We start from the raw sequence: 19813 nt of genomic DNA, 5'->3' as shown, positions 1-19813 counted from the left end.
AAAAATTGAGTAAAATAAAACGAAATGCAAAATTCGTGCAAGTCGTCGTTGGTGTTGGACTTGGCGGCTGGTAAATTGCCAATATTTACAATTTTGATTTATTTTTGCATTTCTTCGCGCCGAAATTCGGTTATTTTAAATTCGTATGCAATAAATATTTTTTTTTTTTCATTTTAATTTATTTTTCTCACTCCCAGAAGCTTTAGCGAGCGCTAAAAAGCCCGTTTGAGCGCCAAAGGAGCGAGCGCACGTGTGGTGTGGGGGCAGGTGACAGTGCTTAGAAATTAGCTGCACCAAAATAAATCGGCCACAGTGTGCGCTGCTGTTCCCGGCGGTCACTTGCCGGCCGGCTAAAATTGTTTTGATGCAACGCACACAACTGCACACACATATGTATATAGCTGTGCAAATTAACGGCACATTCTTTGATACATATGCAGCGTTTTTTGGCAATACACACACATACTTGCATAGCATATTTATACATTATTTGTATTTTGTGCGATTTTGTGGTGAGAAAGTGCTTCTTTGTTGCAAGCATATAATGTTAGTGTTCATATGCAGATTATACGATGCATACTTATAAATGTATGCATATGTAAGTGTGATAATAAATACATATGTATATGGTTTATTAATGAAGTATTTAAAAATTCTTGTGGTTTGCTGCATTGTTGTGGTGTTGTAGGTTGATTGGCCGTTCTTTATGTCGTAATAAATTAAAAATTGAAAATTTATTTCGTTGTTCAAGAAAATAATTTAAATATTTTGTTATCTAGCATTGGAATTCCAAACTTGATTAAACAAAAACAAATATTTTAAAAATAAAATTTCCATCGGTAATGTTACATAAGCTCTATTTTCGTCGACTAAACCATAAGTCTGCTTAAAATTATGCTTCAGTCTTCGTATCAGCAACGTTTTTTAATTAAATGACATTGAATAATGAAAGTAATCATAATGTTATATTTTCAAAATATCGAAAGCTAATTCACTCCAATTGCTATGTGCATCCGTCGCGTCAATTGTTCGATATTTCCATGTTTTACATTTGCCTACAAGTTCTTCATTAGTGATATTAATATGAAAGCAGAGTTTTCTCAAATTATCTCAAAGCGTCTTCACTTAGATTTGGAAAACTGAGCAATTTTTATAACCTGAAGAGAGTATATTTTTTACCATCAAAACCTTACTTCCCTCTAAAGGAAAACATGGGTTTCCTACAGCAAAAAAAAACAGGTACATATTTTCAACCGGTTGTTTTTTCACATAAAAACAGAAATATTTTATTCATACTTTTTATTATTCCAATAATACATATTGTATTAAGGGATCGTCACAGTGTCACCCTTCGAAAAATCAGCGATTTTCGCTAATTTTGCTTAATGTTGAAATCAACTAATCATTTCGTTTTTTGTTTTGTAAATTCATTCATGACGAGTACAAAATATTTTTTTTTATGTTTGTTTATTGGGTAAATAGTAGTTAAATAAATTTTTGAAATGACTCGTAAAAAAAGGTCCTGTATGATGTCCATGATTGCGGCCGCAAATTTGGTCTAAAACAAAAATTTCAAAAAGTTTGTATCCAGTATCGAATTTGGCCCTTTTTTTGACAGTTTTTCGTAGAAAAAATTAGGAACATTTCAAAAAAAAGTTTCCATAGCGCGAAAGTGAATGATGTTAAAAATGTTCTCCCCAAACTGGAACTAGATATCTTCAAAACTCTTCCTTTGAGAGTGGATACCATTTAAAAAACAACATTCTGAGAAAATCGCGTTTAAAGATTGGAGTCGCTCCGTCCCCTACCTTGTTCCCTTTCTACAAGAAACGCTGTAGCTACCGTAATATTTTGAATTTCGATTTCAAAATTTGAAAAATTGTTTATTAGTCATAGTTAAAAAAATCGATTTTTCGAAAATTTCACACTGAAACGATCCCTTGAGCAGTCATTTCCGGCAGTTTCTCGGAAAAAAAGTGCGTAGGCGTTGGTAGCAGAAAAAAATCATGTTTTAGTTAAGCTCATAAACTAGGTATTTGACAAAGCAATGAAAAAAGGTGAAGATTACATTTGGCAGACGTTTTACGAAAAAATACAAATTTTGGTGAAAATTTATCGATGTTTTTTTTATTGCAAAAGAGTGTAAATTGGAAAAAAATCTTTCGTTCTAAACTTTATAAATTATATTTCAAAGGACTGAGTAAAATTTCATTAAGATCGGAGGAGTAGTAGCGAGAAATATTGATAACGGTCTTTGAAAAAACAGTTTCGAGAAAAATGCGTTTACAGCTTTAAATGACTATATACTAAGCGCAAAAAATGGTAAGACTTTGTTCATAATTTTAAAATTCTTAATTTAGTCTTCAAAATCTAAGTCGTCCCCCTCAAAGTAATCCACCTTGGCTCCAATACACATATGTCGACGTTTTTTTCAATCCTCGAAACAGTTGTTAAAGTCATTTTCCAGAATAGCCTTCAAAGCGCTTAGTGGTTCACGTTTAATGTCAACAATTGACTCAAAACGGTTTCCCTGGAGCGATCATTTGAGTTTGATGAATAACCAGAAGTCACACAGAGCAAAATCAGGTGAATACGGTGAATGCGACACTATGTTGTTTGAAAATTTGGCGGAAAAACCACGAAGAATCAATGCAGTATGCCACGGTACATTATCGTAGTGCAAAAATCAAGAACGGTGCATAACCCTCAAATACTATCACCTCGAAAATGGAATAAAATTGTCAACATAACCATGCTTTTCGATCTGCTTTGATGTGGTTTTTCCGGCATCGGCTAATCTTTTCCACGATATTCGTCCGATTGATCGCCTGTTTCCGATATTTCAACGATGCCAGTAAGATCTCTGACTGTTAATCGTCGATTCTAAAGCACCGATTCCCTTATTTTAGTAACATATTGATCATCAATTCATGTTGATGGCCTCCCTGGACGTCGTTTACGAGTATCGTTATCCATTCCCGTTCTTCTGTAAACAATTTGCACCAATAAAAAACACTAGCACGCGACAAACAATTATCAGCGAAGACCTTTTCCAACATTTTGGGCTTTTCGTTTAATAATTTCACTTATCGTAAATATCACCGAATGAACTTTTATAGCAGTTATACCTAGCTAGAAAAAAATATATAGATAATAGATTTTCGCGTGAACTTCAAATTAAAATGTCTCACTATTTTTTGCCAGCTGTATCGAGCGTGCAACTTTTTAAGGCTACATCTCCAAAGCTATTACTTGGATCAATTTGAGCATTTCGGACAATATTCTAATCGAAAAAAATGTTGAAGCCGTGAACATTATATAACGCCTTAAGGTTGTCACGAAGTTTTAACGTCGGAGACCTTATCTAATGTGAGGTTTCATATTATCTCATAAAGTTAGGGTTCAGTTATATTGTATGTAATCCAAAAAACTATTTTTACACTCGTTTAAAAAAAATGTTTTATGTATGTATATACATATATAAATGATCAACGTGACGAGCTGATTCGATTAAACCATATTCGTCGGTCGGTCTGTATATACGCAAACTAGTCTCTCAGTTTTTGAGAGATCCATCTGGAATTTTGCACACGTATTTTCTCCCCAAGAAGCTGCTCATTTGTCGGAATCGCCGTTATTGGACTTCTATATCATATAGCTGCCATAGAAAATTAACGATCAAAATTATGTCCTTATATGGAAAACTTTTGCATTTGGCGAAATATGGATATTCTCGAAATTTGACTCGGTTTACTTTCCACGACCTACGCTTATGGATCTTGAAAAATGAAAAAAGAATAGTGTAGATAACTTTTGGTGTTTTTGAATAAATTTAGCGTGTTTTTTTCAACAAAGATTACTTGCTAAAGATGCAGAGATGAAGAAGGCATTAACCGATCACTTTTCGGATTAGCAGGAAGTATACTTATATTACTTAGAAGACTTTTAAAATAGAAAATCTATATATGTATGTAAATAAATAAAAAAATTGAGTTCTCTCGATTATGTTTGAAAAAATATTGAATTTAATTCGAGTTGTTTTTGCTACCAAGAACCAGTAGTGCATGGTGAAGAAGAGCTTCTTCAAAGGACTCTTTTTGTTATATTAAAATACTTTATTTTTAAACTAAAATCAATTTAGATTTATTGCCTTCTATTGTTTGCTACGCATATACATATGTATATTATAATTTATTATTGTTTTTTCACAGCAGAGCTTTTTGAACATCTCTTTTATTTTAGCATATAAAATGTAATATTATTTTAGTTCTCTTATGATCACTTCTACAGCTTTATTAATTGAAATACTTACAAAAAAAAAAATATAACAATAACGATGGTTCAAGCCACATTCGAAACTAAATAAATCAACACAAAAGCTTTCTTTCAACCACCAGCAAAGGTTCGAATTTTGCATGCTTTCCTCTCGCGCACATTTCTTCATTTATTATCGCAATGACAAATGAATTTTAATTTAGGCAAATCGAATACCGTTGAGTCACCAACATGACGAACACAAAAAGTATTAGCACTACATTATATTGCAAAGAAATGTGATTGTTCGAGAGCATGGAACTCCATGCTCCGATTGTAGACGCTTACATGTGGTCACAATGGTGGCTAACATATGGACGATGTATGCCGATGGGTGTGGGTTCGCTTGGTGTGTGAAATCGTGGAACAGCGCGCCCGAGAGCGGGTCAACGCAGCTTGTGGTGTTGCCGGCAATCGCTGTGGCCACCCCAAACCCATTGTTTCATGCGTCAACAATCGATAAATTGATCGAACGCGGCATGATCGTTGAGGTCAGTGGGCAATCTGCTACAGAAATGCTGTGAATGGATTTATTACTCTGCACTCTATGCAAAAATTATTATTTCCCTCACACACATGCATGTAGTAGTATGTATTGTCGGCAGACTACGGCAACATGCTTAGAGAACGATACACACACGCATACATATGGTACATATTAATTTGTAAAGTCACTACAGTCATCTTCTAGATGCGATCGTATTCTTTTGAGGTGAATGTGTTAAGTAGAAAGGAATGCTGTAAGCTAAGCAGCAGCAAACAACAACAGTAACAATAATAATAATCATTATAAAAAAAGTTTACATTTGTCTTCGGGCAGCAAGCGTGTGAGCGCCGAAACGAATGTGTGAATGAATGAAGAAGTGCGAGAGTTTATAAAATATTTAAGAATATTCAAAAAATAAATAAATAAATGAAATAGAATGAAATGTGAGATTTTAAGCGCACGAACCTTGTACTGCTATATACACACAGATACATTCATATAGTATACATATGTACATATATTTATATACTCACATGCATGCTGTATTGAGGCGATAAAGCTGTTGCGATCTGCCGCAAGTCACTGGCTGACTTCTCAAAGTTCAGGGTCAGCAATGTAATGTTTTACGATCTCTTTTATTTTGATTGCTTTATTCGCCGTCAATTGCCGAAACCAATACAATTGTATTTGACATGGTTTGGTATTTTGGCGTTTTACTACGCTTTTAAATTAGATTCTCACACATGCGAAATGAGAAAAAGCAGCATTTTGTCTTTCTTCTTTTGGCCGCTTCTTGGGGTTTTTGTTCCGGTGTGGCTTTTTTGGCTACTTTTCAACTTAAGTTTTAGTCTTCCTCGACAAGAATTCTAAATTACTGCTGACCTTTTACTGACTTGGGTTAAATGTGCGGAGCAATTAATTTGTAGAAAAGCAAAACAGCAAACATAATAATACTGGTACATATGTACATACATACATACATAATAAATTTTAAATATTGAATTTTTAAAAAAATTAGAATTTTATATAAATAGTCTTAGGAGGTTACATGGGTTTCCTCGGGTAAAAAATTGCCTTTCTTCAACAATCTTTTTCTCATATAAAAAATGAAATATTTTATTCGAATTTTTTATTGTTACAAACATACGCTATTAACAAAGATATTCTAAAATTTTTGGAAAATAATATTTTAAACTCGGACATTTCGGCGCCATTTCCCGTGACCGCTCGAAAAAAGATGCGCTGCCGTTGGCTGGATAACAACTCCTCAGAATCATCTAAACTCAAAAAAACATGGACGAAGGAAAAAAAATCTGAAAATTGTATTTTGGGCAGACATTTTTACAAAAAAAATTAAAATTTTGACATTTTTTCAAATAGTTGTAATTAAAAAAAATTCTTCGTCCAAGTCTTTAAAAATTGTATCTCAAAGACCTGTGTAAAATTTCATGAAATCGGTTGAGTGGTTCTCGAGAAATCTTGCCAACCGACTTCAAAAACGCAATTTGCAGAAAACCGCGTTTAAAGACGGCGCACTTAGCCTAGCTAGCCTCGAGCGCACAAGTTCTCAACGCTGTATCTCAGAAACTATTACTCGGATCAACTTGAAAACTTAACTTAAGACAATATTCCAGAGGTGTTGTAGAATTTAAAAAGACAATAAAAAATCGATTTTTTTTAAATGTAAACCCTTAAATTCCTAACTTTTTATTAAAATCTACTGTTTTCTTGGTATATAGAGACATCTTATTTTCTTATACAACTCAAATATCTAATTCCCAACTAATATTTTCTCTATACTTAAAATGCAACCCAGTGATGTGTTTTTCATGATGAGAAAGTTTCACAAATCTCTCACCAAGCCAAAAAAAGTTAATTGGCGTCGCATCCAAGTTATAGTACAGATAGTACATTAAACAAGTTTTTCATACAAGAAATTAATTTTGAACGGCCAGTTTGAATATTGTTATCCGATTTGAACAATTTCTTCGGAGATTGCACTCACGCCTTAGATAATAATTCATGCCATATTTCGTGACGATATCTCGTCCTGTGAGAAGGCTTTATTCCGATCGTTCAGTTTGTATGGCAGCTATATGCCATAGTGGTCTGATATCGGTCGTTTCGACGAAAGAGCGCAGGAGGGTGCAATTTTTAGATCGATATTTCAAAAACTGGGGTAAACTGATTATTTCTAACCGGTACTTTTTAAGACGTCTGTGTTTTCAATGAGGCCTTACATTCTTCAGAAGATTTATACTCAGTTTGGCTTAGCATTTCATTATGAACAGACGTACTTCGGAACAACGTTTGCAAGTCGTATAAATTTTTTAACAAAATAATGGTTAGGTTCGCATTGCTCTCTGCAACCAATATTCGGTCAACATGATCGGCCAGCAGAGTCGATAATTCGAGCAACCATGGATAGGTTTCGCATTGCCGCAGTCGTTATTGCTGCTGTGGAGCAGAGTAGCAAAAAAGACCCGATCCCTATCTATCTGCCATCGCACAAACTTTGGAGTTGTGCTCATTCACTTTATAGCAGATTTTGGAATTGAAAATTGGACCTCTCGGTTGGAATTTATTCTATCTAGGTGTGTTTGCTTTTTTGAAATATTTTTAAAATATAACATGGTGAATCCTTATCTTTATATATTCTGAGAAAAAAGTACCCGGAAATTGTAAATATAAATGTAATACACTTATGCCAACGATTTTCCAGTCCTCGAAACTCTTTTCATAAGCATTTTTTGGAATGGCATTCAGCTCCTTCAGCGAAGTTTTATCACTTCGTTCGACTAAAAACGGGTTCCATTTCGATGACTGTTGACTTTTTTTACATGTCAAACTCATAAACCCATGTCTCATCGGCAGTTGCTCTCTATGAATGTGGGATCGGAATTCGCACGATCAAGCTAAAGAGACTTGTCAGCTTTATCGGAATGAGTCGAGCAAGAACGCCTTTCATACCCACAATCATACGAATGGACTCGCAAGAGATGCCATTTCTGTAACACTTACCAGACGATTTTTGATTTCACTTTTTAAACTAAAGTTTATCATCAGTTTCTAGTTCATATCCCATATTGTTATCATATTAAACCGATATTTTTGCAAACTAAACGCTGATTATAATGAAGATCATTCCACTGATCTCATTAAGTTTTTCATCTGACAGAAACTCTTCAACGTCTGCAAGATTTTTATCTGGTCTTTCCAAGGTCAATAACATTTTTGGAAGGCTATATGAAGAGCAATTTTAGAAAGGGTACGAAATTCCCTTTCAAATTTAGTAATTCCTGGAATCATCAGACAACTGCATTACTTTTTTAGCGAGTTGTCGATTTCTTAGAGTACTCCATTCTCTGCTTCTATTTAGTATTTATTTCTTTGAAAACTTCTCCACACAAAAACAATGAAAAAATTACGTATTTGAGTACAAAAAGTTTTTTTTGTTGCTTTTTTGTTTGTTCTTGTTGAGTTGAGTTTTGACCAAAAACCATATTTCGCGAATAATTTGAATATAGATATTAGCATTAGTGCCTTTCCAATTCATTAATCTTGACCATCTGCAGTTGCTTGAAGACAGGTTACTCGGTTCCTTGCTTGCCTAATAGTGGCTTCGATTACTCTGTTCCTTTATTTTATTCACCGGCCGGTGACTTGCTAATGAGCTACTAATTCGGCTTAAACTGTCTAAATAATGGGTTTGTTATTTTTTTTTCGATTTCTTACTTCTTTTCAATACAATTCAGCTTATTGTTTTTGCAAAAGCTAATTAGTAAAAGCAGTGGCAGCGCTAAATTTTTACATTAAGCAGATTAATAATGTATATGCCTGTGTAATTTTGGCGAACTTATATTTGGCTACATACTTACATACAATAATTTACCTTCATTGTTAATCGCTCGTTTTTTTATTACTAATATTTCTTTTTAAGATTCTTAGCACATATATTTCATCCTCTCTAATTAGGTTATATTTACGGGGTCATTAATACACAATAAATAAACGAAAAGATTTTTATATGCTTTTAGCAACATTTCTGGTTTGCTCAGCTTTCGCAAGACTCATCATCATCTTGGACATCAATCGAAATTTTTCTTCTTCTTTATTGGCGGAGTCACCGCTTACGCGGTTATAGCCGAGTTTACAATAGCGCTCCAGTCGTTCCTCCTTTTCGCTGTTTGGCGCCAATTGAAGATTTCAAGTGTAGCCAGGTCCTTCCCATCCTGGTCTTTTCAACGGAGTGGAGGTCTTTCTCTTCCTCTGTTTTCCCCGGCGGCCACTGCGTCAAATACTCTCAGAGCTGGAGTGTTTTCATCCATTCGGACGACATGGTCTAGCCAGCGTAGCCGCTGTCTCTTAATTTGCTGAACTATGTCAATATCGTCGTATATCTCGTACAGCTTATCGTTCCATCGACTGCGGTAAAGTATCAGAAATCTGCCGCAGAGCCTTTCTCTTGAAAACTCGTAACACCGACTCATCAGATGTTGTCACTATTCCCCGTCTGGGGATAGTGAGTCACTTGTAAAGTTTGTTCTTTATTCGTCGAGAGAGACTTCTCAATTGCCTACCAAACCGAAGTAGCAGCTGTTGGCAATAGTTATACTGCGTTGGATCTCAAGGCTGACATTGTTGTTAATGCTGTTTCCAAGATACACGAAATTATCTACGACTCCGAAGCTATGACTGTCAACAATGACGTAGCAGCCAAGTAGGGAATGTGATGACTGTTTGATATCAGTAGATATTTCGATTTGTACTCGTTCACTACTAGACGCTTTCGCTTTTTTGCTCAACCTGGAAAAAGCAGAACTTACGACGCTGTTGTTGTAGCCCAATAATTTCAATGCCATCGGCATACCCCAGGAATTGTCGACTCTTATGGAAGATGGTACCTTATCTATTCAACTCTGCAGCGCGAATTATTTTCTCCAGCAGTTGATTGAAGAAGTCGGACGATAGGGAGTCGCTTTGTCTGAAACCTCATTTTGTATTGAACGGCTCGGAGAGGTCCTTTCCGATTCTGATGGAGCTTTTGGTATTGCTTAACGTCAGTTTACACAGCCGTCTTAGTTTTGCGGGGATAATTATTGACATAGCGGCAGCTCCTTTTCGTGCTGTCAAAAGACGCTTTGAAATCGACGAAAAGGTGGTATATGTCGATGTTCTTTTCACGGGTCTTTTTCAAGATTTGGCGCATGGTGAATATCTGGGCAGTTGTCGATTTTCCGGGAATCGACGAAAAGGTGGTATATGTCGATGTTCTTTTCACGGGTCTTTTTCAAGATTTGGCGCATGGTGAATATCTGGGCAGTTGTCGATTTTCCGGGATTAAAGCCATACTGATAAGGTCGAACCAGTTTGCTGAAAGGTGGTATATGTCGATGTTCTTTTCACGGGTCTTTTTCAAGATTTGGCGCATGGTGAATATCTGGGCAGTTGTCGATTTTCCGGGATTAAAGCCATACTGATAAGGTCGAACACAATACGCTCAATAGAACCTTATATGCGATCTTGAGGAGGCTTATCCCACGTCAGTTGACGTAGATTGTGGGATTTCCCATTTTGTAGATTGGGCAGAGCACACTTAAATTCCAATCATCGCGCATGCTTTCGTCCGACCTTTTCATTGGGGGCGTTTTTTACATGGTGGCTCCCAAACCCAGCGCACAACCCTTTGGAGGGATGTTTCGCCTTCTCACTGGAAGTCGTGAGCTGCTTGAGCCATTTGTAAAATAATCGTTTCTGCTTCTCCCTAGTGCTCAGAAAACTTGCCTCAGTTGCATGAACTTCTACGCATGACTTCATTCTCCAAACCTGGATTCTCGCCTTCAAAATATATTGCTTTTGAGTCAATACAAGCTGTCAATCAAATTTTCCATAAACTTGTTATAATCCTCTGCTGTGATGGTCCTCAGTGCCTTCGGCGAATTTTGATTTTTCGAGTTTGCCTGATTGTTGGAAAATTGCGACGTCTTATTCATAAATCCACGTCTCATCACCAGTAATAATGCGTTTAATGTAGGTTCCTTAGTTCCGTTCAATTTTAAGCTCTTGATTCCTATTCGATGTTATCGTTCGTTAACATAATGAGCAGGAGTAAAATCTAGACCTAGGATAACCTGAGTTACACACCCAAGGTCATATTTAACTTATTATGCCCTGAACAGAGTATGTTAAGTTTATCATAAATTAATACAAGGTCTGTCGCAAAAGAAACAGAACTTTTTAAATATAACTGTTTCTGGTGGTGCCACCTATTGGTGGGTATATGAAATAAAAAGTTCGATCTCTTGTTGACATTTCGTAAAAATTTTAAGACAATTGGATAACTACAATCGATGTTATCGATCAAAAAGTGACAGCAGCTTTTGGTCATTGGTCGTAAAATGCAAAGAGCAAATTTTAAATTTTGTTTTAAACTTGGGAAAACGTTTACTGAAACATTTCAAATGATGAGAAAAGTTTATGGTGATCAGTGCCTATCCCGTAGTAATGTGCATGAGTGGTTTAAGCAAAAAGGTCGTGAGGACCTCTGTGACGATCAGAAGTCGGTCGTCTTCAAAAGTCAAATAAAGACAATGCTGATTTGTTTTTACGATTCCGAGGGTATTGTACACCGAGAGTTCGTCCCACCTGGCCAAACGATTAATGCTGTGTTTTACCTTGGTGGGTGTTATGAAGCGTCTTTTGTCACGCATTCGTCGTGCTCGACCACAATACCGTGAGGCAGGGTCCTGGCGCCTGTTGCACGATAATGCGCCGTGTCATCGGTCGACGCTTGTCACTGATTCTTTGACAAAAAACTCCATATTAACCATTAATCACTTACCCTACTCACCTGATCTGGCACCCTGTGGTTTTTACCTATTTGGAAAGCTTCATTTGCCCATGAAAGGACCCTGGTTTCAGGACATTTCAGCTATCCAAAAGGCGACGACCGATATTCTCAAGAGCATTCCGAAAAATGATCATAAACACTCATTTGAAATGCTAATTGACCAGGCTAAACGCTGTATCGAAGCACAAGGAAACTACTTTGAATTTCTTTTGCGACAGACCTTGTATCTATAAGAAACAATCAGATACCCATATTTTATTGGTATTATATATATGTATAAGTAACTGATCAACATAACGCCCTGAGTCGATTTAGCTACGTCTGTCCGCCTGTCGGTATATACGCGAACTAGTCTCTCAGTTCTTAAGGTAATGATCCGAACACGTCCTTTTCGCTCCATGAAGCCGTTCGTTTGTCGGAACCGCCGATATTGGTTTTTCGTAAAAACTGCCCGATTACAATCAAGGACTTGTATGGTAAAGAATTATTTCTAAAATAACGGAACTTTTTACAAAAGACTTGTGCCTTCATGCAACCAGATTGAAGGTTGCGAATTAATTAATTATTCCCTCCAACCTAATTGAATTTTTCCGTTTTTATTTTACATATTTCCGGATTCCATAAAAAGAAGTGTCTACCCATACGTTTATAGGTATGTATGTCTGTACTACTGCTTGTACCTCAGCACTTCCTTCCTGAATGTAATGAGTATGGTAATGTGGCAAGGCAGCTAAATGCATAAGTGCTCTACATGTTGCACTTGATATTTGATATAACCGTTGTGCGCCTTGCAGCAATCAACTTTACTCCACAACTTCTATATAGAGATGTATGTATACGCAGTACATAAAAGTCGTGTCTTAAGAGGCCGTGCATTACACATTGCGACCAACTTTAAATGTTTGTCGGCATTGTTGCGTCAGCAACCGTTTTGTCGTGAACAAAATCTTCAACCACATCTCCTTGTCGTCACTGTCGCGGTCGCCATCAGCATCGTAAAGAGCCAGTCGGTCATTGTTCTTGCGCCCTATCAACACTCAAGACTCATCAAAATAATTGACCTTGTTTCCTCGATGAAACGCTTCAAAAAACTACTCACTTATTCTCTTCCTCCGTGGTTTTATTAATATGTATGTTTGTACTATCTTCACTGCCTACTCTTTACTTTCTCATACCGACATACCTACTCTTATCATCTGTTGCGACTCACTTTTTATTCTTTTGCCGCACTGTCTTCATATGTTTTGGAGTGTACCAACTTCGAGTCGACAATTGTGGTGCTCTGTCTGTCTGCCGCACTGTTCTTTTGCAGCTTGCCGATCGATCAGTCGCTTATGCCATTTATTCAACTACATAAGTATATACATACATACACACATACATATTGTACATACGAGTATGTTCCTATGTAAATTTGTACTCTTTTCCCAACAGTCTGCATTTGCACTTCCGCAAATGATTATCATTCAAATGTATACAAATGTCTGTCTGAGTAGTTTGTTCCGGCAGACTTATCACATCCATAAATTTACCTACAAACTTAGTTTTCATGAGGATATGTCATTTGTGATTACCATCTCTTTTTTACCGCTACTGTCATATTTATGCGTCCATTTCATGCAATATTCATCAGGTTTGACACAAGATACGGTTTTGTTTGGCTCGATATGCGGAATCTCTCTCGTCGGGACTGTGTACTTCTTGCGGGAAACGATCATAGTCGTCTTTGTTTGTTTCTTTGTGGCGCTTGCAGATCACTGGGATTACGTCACCTCGTTCGTCAGCGGGAAATTAACCGAAATTTGTTGTATGTTAAAGCATTGCTTAAATATACATATATTTCAAATTCAAATTCGAACAATGTATGCAACAGTTTTTGAGGTGTCTTCCCAAGTTGAATGCAAGACCTGTTAAGCTTGTGGCATAATTTTATTCTGCTTCTTCTTTATTGGTGTAAACACCGCTTACGCGGTTATAGCAGAGTTTACAATAGCGCGGCAGTCATTCTTCTTATTCGCTGTTTGGCGTCAATTGGTGATTCCAAGTCCCTCTCCGATCTTTGGTCTGGTGTTCTTCCTCTTCTTCTCCCGGCGAATACTCTCAGAGCTGTTGCGTTTCCATCCATTCGGACGACATAATCTAGTCAGCTTAACCGGTGTATCTTAATTCACTGAACTATGACAATGCTGTCGTACATAATGGCTCAGAGAGGTCCGTCCCGATTGGCGCAGGTTGTGGAGTCTTCTTTTTGTGGATTGGGCAGAACATACTTAAATTCCAATCGTCGGGCCGAAATTGGAATTTAAATTCCTTTCGTCAGGCCATATTCTACAAAGAATACTGATGTATGTTCTTTATCAGTTCTTCCATCGGCCCCGCCGCTTTCTTGTTCTTCAGGCGGGTAATTGCTATTCGAACTTCTTCTTGGTCGGGCAACGGAACGTTCGCTCCATCGTCATCGATTGCGGAATCAGATTCACTATCTTGGTTTTATGCCTCTACTGCCATTCAGCAGGCTGGCGAAGTATTCTCTCTGTAATTTTATTATGCTCTGTGCATGAGTCACTAGATCACCTCTTTGGGTTTTCCAAAAATGCTCCTGTCTTGAAACATTCCATTAATCGCCGTATCTTTTCGTAGAATTTTCGAGCATTACCCCTGTCGGCCAGCTTGTCAAGCTCTTCGTACGTTTAAATTCTGATATACCCGAGTAATATAAAGGCTAAATCTCTCTCTGGTCCCAGGAATAGCTGCCGCTGTTGCGGTAATATTTCTTTAATCTCCACAACACATTTAAAAACTCTTATCATGACTGAAGACTAGTTAGTTATTCTGAAAAGCTTTCTTCTGCTGTTCTACTATAGTAAAAAGTAAGAAAGTTTTCTGTATACAAGATTCAAAAAGTCCTGTTTACTTTGGAACGCACCTTGTAGTACTTGAAAGCTCACCAACAGTAGGTGACGAAATCTACATAGAGAGAAATAGCATAAAATGAGATTTTTTCATAATCGATTAACATAGTATGATCAATCCAAGTTCGGTTGTGTAGAATCGATGTCTTTTTAATTCCTTCACTAACTCTACAAGTATTTTGTAATTTGAAAAAAAAAAACAATCTCATAATAGTCAATGGGTTACACCATAGAGCTATAGATAAAGAGAGAAAATTTCTGTAACATTTGAAATCGGTCTCGCTCTAAATTGACAGTCCCTGCTTATAGCTGGAAGAAGCTGTAGTGATTATGAAGTTTTCTTCAAAGCTTGTTGTAAATCTACTGGAAACAGTTGGCTCATCCAACCTAAATTCATCTTGAGCTACGACGAAGTTCAATTATCTCCTTCATGTTAATACTAAACACTAGGAGTTGGCGTGAATTCTCTAACAGTTTCCGACCCTTGTAACCCTATTTAACCAGCATGAACGCTTCTCCTTTGGGATACCATAAAAATTTAGTTTATGTCTTCATTAAATAATATATTTATTCGTACATACTGTTATCAGTGCAATTAAATTTGAAAAAAATTCCAAATTTCGACATTTATAACATATAGTATTTTGTATCTTTTAGTATCAATCTATGTAACCTAACAATCATTTTCCACTCAAAACTATTCTCCAATATTGAATTGCTTATCATCATTCATTACACTTACTCAAATGTATATATGTACATATGTATGTATGTATTTTTGTGTACATAAAGTGGAAAAGCGACCCACTTGAAGTGTTGCTGCTTTAGATTCCTTTGCCTTAACTTTTCATCATATGTTAGGCCTTTCACTTGTTGCGCTCCGCTGACAACGTCACTTACACGCATACACGACGAAGAGTTGAGGTTATCGCAGGAGAATCATTAGGTACATAACAGCGATAAGTGTTTCTATTCTTATTGCTATCTCACGCAGTGTCGCATACTAGGGTAAGCGGGCAACAGTTTCCAAGTCGATTGGGAATACAAGCGAGAAAAGAGCTATTTAATAAACCCTTAGTTCTAGTCTTATCATACTTGGGCCATATGTGCTTCGTTATCTTGCATTGGGTTCACTCTGTAAAATATTTTGATTGTTAGTATTATTTATTTTTCTAATCCTAACTTATTTTTCATAATGTCCAAAAAACGGCATATCAAAAAAAATAAGCAAAAACTCGCCCACCCTACTATTGACACACAGTAAGTGCTAGTAATAGCTATCAACTATGCACGAAGTAGACCTTTTTTTCTAAAGCGGCAGGCACTAAATTTATGAAACGTTACTAAAACTGAATTTCCAATACAACATATGGGTTTGTGTTTTTTTTTTTTGTTCTTAGTTGTGTATCCGTAGTTCTCGGTAAGTACTTAATCACTTTTTGAAACTTATTCCTGCGGACAAGTGCCCAACCATACTCTCATATATACACACACACGCACACTTTAAGAATATTTTTAGAAGAACAAAAAACTGACGATTTAGATTAAAGATGACTGAATATTTTAGACAGAAAATTAAAAAAAAGAAAAAAACCTAAAATAGAATCTCCATTCTTGTCTAATTTGTGTAGATTTCGCTACGCACCGAACACCCTTGATGTTTTTATTACCAATGCGAAGCGAATGAAATACTGCCTGCCTCTCTATTAATCATAATTCAATTTCATTGTCAGCATCTTTTCGGAAAAAATTTGAAAAAAAAAATTAAATTTCTTATTAGCATTTCTCAACGCACCGCAGCTTTCCTATGGCTGGCTTTGAAAATTTATGCATCAAATAAATCGCAAAATCTATGTAGGCAATTAAACTCCCGGAGTGTTAAACATTATAGAATTGGTCTTGGGAACTAACATTTGCGGCTCGCGCAACTGATGTGAGCAACATAAGCAGAACTTTTGCAGCCGAAAGCTTGCGAAGTTGCGATTTGTCATGTAGCAGATGGAGGTGTGGAGGTGAAGGCGGCCCCGGGCTGGTGTCGATTGATTTGTGTCGAATATTTTGCTGTTGCTGCTGATATATGGCCTTAAGCGCTGTCGATTTATAATAATAGTGTAAAATTTTGATTCAAAATGACAAGTTAGTCAGGGGAAAACAAATAATAGCAGTGATAATATTCATATGATAAAATACATAAATCGGCTTATAAGCACAGTGGAGCAAAATAATTATAAAAATTTATAAATATATTTTTTATTTTAATTTGTAGTGAGTTTTGTAAAAATACTTCTGAAAAAAGGAGTAATTCTATATATCTTTAAATATTTATTTTTCTTTTTATACATTTTAGAATTTTTGGAAATTCTGTTGCGCTGGCAGCTGCAAACTACAGAAATTTGTGCATTTAAATGCATTGTTAGACAGACGTTTTGATTCGAATTTTCAATGTTCAGTTTAGTTGAGTTTCTAACTATTTTTAATTAAAAATAGGCGGCAACTCCAAAAAAAATATATTTTATGTTTTTTATACAGTGCTTAAAGCACTTTTTTAAGAGTTTTCTTAAAAGTTAAACTACAATTTCAAATAATTTTTGTTTGAAACTAGTGGCAACTCAATAAAATATATATAAATTCGTTAAAAGCAGGTGGCAACTCTGTATACAATTTTTTTTTTAAGTTTTTCCTAGTTAATTTACAATTTCAATTCTTTAATTTCCAAATAATTTTTTTTTTTAAACTTGTGGCAACTCTATATCTTTTTTGTTATTCTTTGAATAGCTCAAAATGTCAATTTTTTAAAAATTTTTGTTTGTTTTATTTTCAGGTAAACTTTATCTAAGAACTTCTTAAAAATACTCCAATATAGCCATACACTCGTATCAGCATTGTCTCAGAGGGTGGACAAAATGTTTGGATACGAGTATATCCTCTATCTGCATATCGGTAAGAAATATTAAAATAATGATAAAAGTTGTCGACGCAATGATCTGTAGTGAATGCAAGCTTTCTCGGATGTAGTCATTCGTTATAGATGACCTATCAATTTGAAATCATAAACTTTAAGGTATTGATTGAAAAATGTTTTGAATGACCTGAGTTGCGGGCAATAACTACGGTATATTTTGAGGACAACTACGGATTTTCTTGTAATTTACTCGCATGTCTACATACTTTGTTTACACTAGAAGTGGTCTAATTTCGCAAGGTATAAAGAATTTGAAATTAGTCAAGTACTCTTCCAGAAGACTTCGACAAACAAATATTACTCTTAGACGATTAACAACTCCGTTAATAGCACTACATAAAAGTTGTCTATTCTTAAATTAAGTCAGGTTTCGCTCTGACTTCTGACTATTGCAGTGTCTTCCAAGCCGACGTTGCAGCCATTAAGGTGGCAGTAGACCTGCTGCTCGAGTGCTAAGTCTCCTTCAGAAAAGGAGAAGTAACCATTCATACAAAAAGTAAAGCGGCGATACTAGCCTTGAACTCATTTACAGTGCTTTCTTTGGTCGCGGAGTGCCTAAGCTCGCTATCAATAGCATCGAGTGTCTTTGTGATAAGACTGGTATGGGTGCCGGGGCATAGCGGAATCACAGGAAATTATAAAGCTTATGAGCTAGTAAGGAAAGCTCCCGTTCTAGAGCGGACTACTAGAAAGCTGGGCTTCGCGGAAGCTTAGCCAGCGCTGAGCTATCAGCGGTACATGCGCTGTCGCAAAAACCTTTTGGTCCAAGATCGGTCGCAGGAGATCTAGTGATCCTTTTTGGGGCTTTTAACTGGCCAATGCGTATCTTACCAGACGCCATTTGAAGAAGATGAGTTGGAAAAAACTCAACTTTTTTAACACTTGGGAGCGCATAGCTTCAGACATCCCACCGAACTGGCGGGAGAGGAAATTAAACGCCTGTGCAAGTTTGTATTGGCTACTAAACGTTTTGCTAATTTATAAGTTCGAACACAAGATTTTTTTCTTTTCTATGGCTTCACAAAGGACTACATATAGTAGTCCACGTGCGATATTCGATCAGCGATCTAGCCTAACCCTAACCTAACCTAGGCTTACTTGGTTCCATGCCGCATTTGGGCTTGTGTCAGAACATAAAAAAGCCGATCTGATCATTGTTTTACCAAAAAATGTCATACAAACGTCTTTTTTTTAATGTTCTATGGTTTGGGTTCTAAATCCTGTATCGCCAGAAATCTGAGATACAGTGCTATTCATAGGAAACACTTCCCCATTTTCTTCCCAATATTTTGTTCTATTGAGTTTCTCGAGGAGGTCTCAGTAATTTTGTATTGTTGTGGAGTCAAGTTTCGTTCTTTTGAGCAAATTGTTGTCCTGTGCTATCGATTTACTCTACTCTACTCTACAGTATAGACAAGTACAGAGTTTGTCCAGAAAGTAATAGAACTGAGTCGATTTTCAAAAAATGATTGAACCAATCGTTACAATTATGTATTTAAAAACTTTCAAAATAGACTCCTTCTGCGTCGATGCAGCATTCCAAGCATTGAAGGCGGCACAGAAGGCATTCTTCTAAATAGCCTTGAGAGCGGAAATGCATGCTGCTTGGATCCCCTCTGTCGTTTTAAAATGCTTGCCTTTCATTGGCCTTTTCAGGCAAGGGAACAAAAAAGTCCGGGTGCCACATCTGAGCTGTGGGGCGTCTGCTGAAGCGTTAGGGTACCGGCCGTAGTTGGGTACAGGCTTTGTTCGGAAAGTAATAGGACTGATTTTCTTTCGCCACGACTGTACATGCATATGTACCGGCATGCTCCTCGACGTAAGGCAAGACTATTTCGTGGTTTAAATTTAAAAAATAATTTAAATTTAAACACAATACATATCCATAAGTACTTATATATTTGTAGACCTACAGGTTCTTATTTCTAATTATTCTCGTTTTGTGCCGAGAATGAAGCATATCTGGTTCAATATTAACTCAATTTTCCTCTGCATGGTATGCTCGCGTACTCTTTGTGCCCAATGCATCCACAGAGAAGCGTTGCAAACAAAGAATTTCCATAATGCGAACAAAGAATAACCACCTCCTTCGAAGTGGAAAGTGCCTGGCATTGTTGCCACCTTTGATGCGTAACTACAACGCATACACACAGACAAGTATATACAAATATTAAATCTCTCATGCACGAGGTCGTAGCCACAATTGAATCGTTGGTAAAGCAACAAAAACTTAAGAACAACACCAGAGACAACCGCAGAGACAAAGCAGCGCAACAACGGCGAACAAA

The sequence above is a fragment of the Bactrocera tryoni genome, chromosome 4 (assembly GCF_016617805.1).
Source record: "Bactrocera tryoni isolate S06 chromosome 4, CSIRO_BtryS06_freeze2, whole genome shotgun sequence".
NCBI lineage: Eukaryota > Metazoa > Arthropoda > Insecta > Diptera > Tephritidae > Bactrocera > Bactrocera tryoni.
This window is presented reverse-complemented; position numbering follows the sequence as displayed.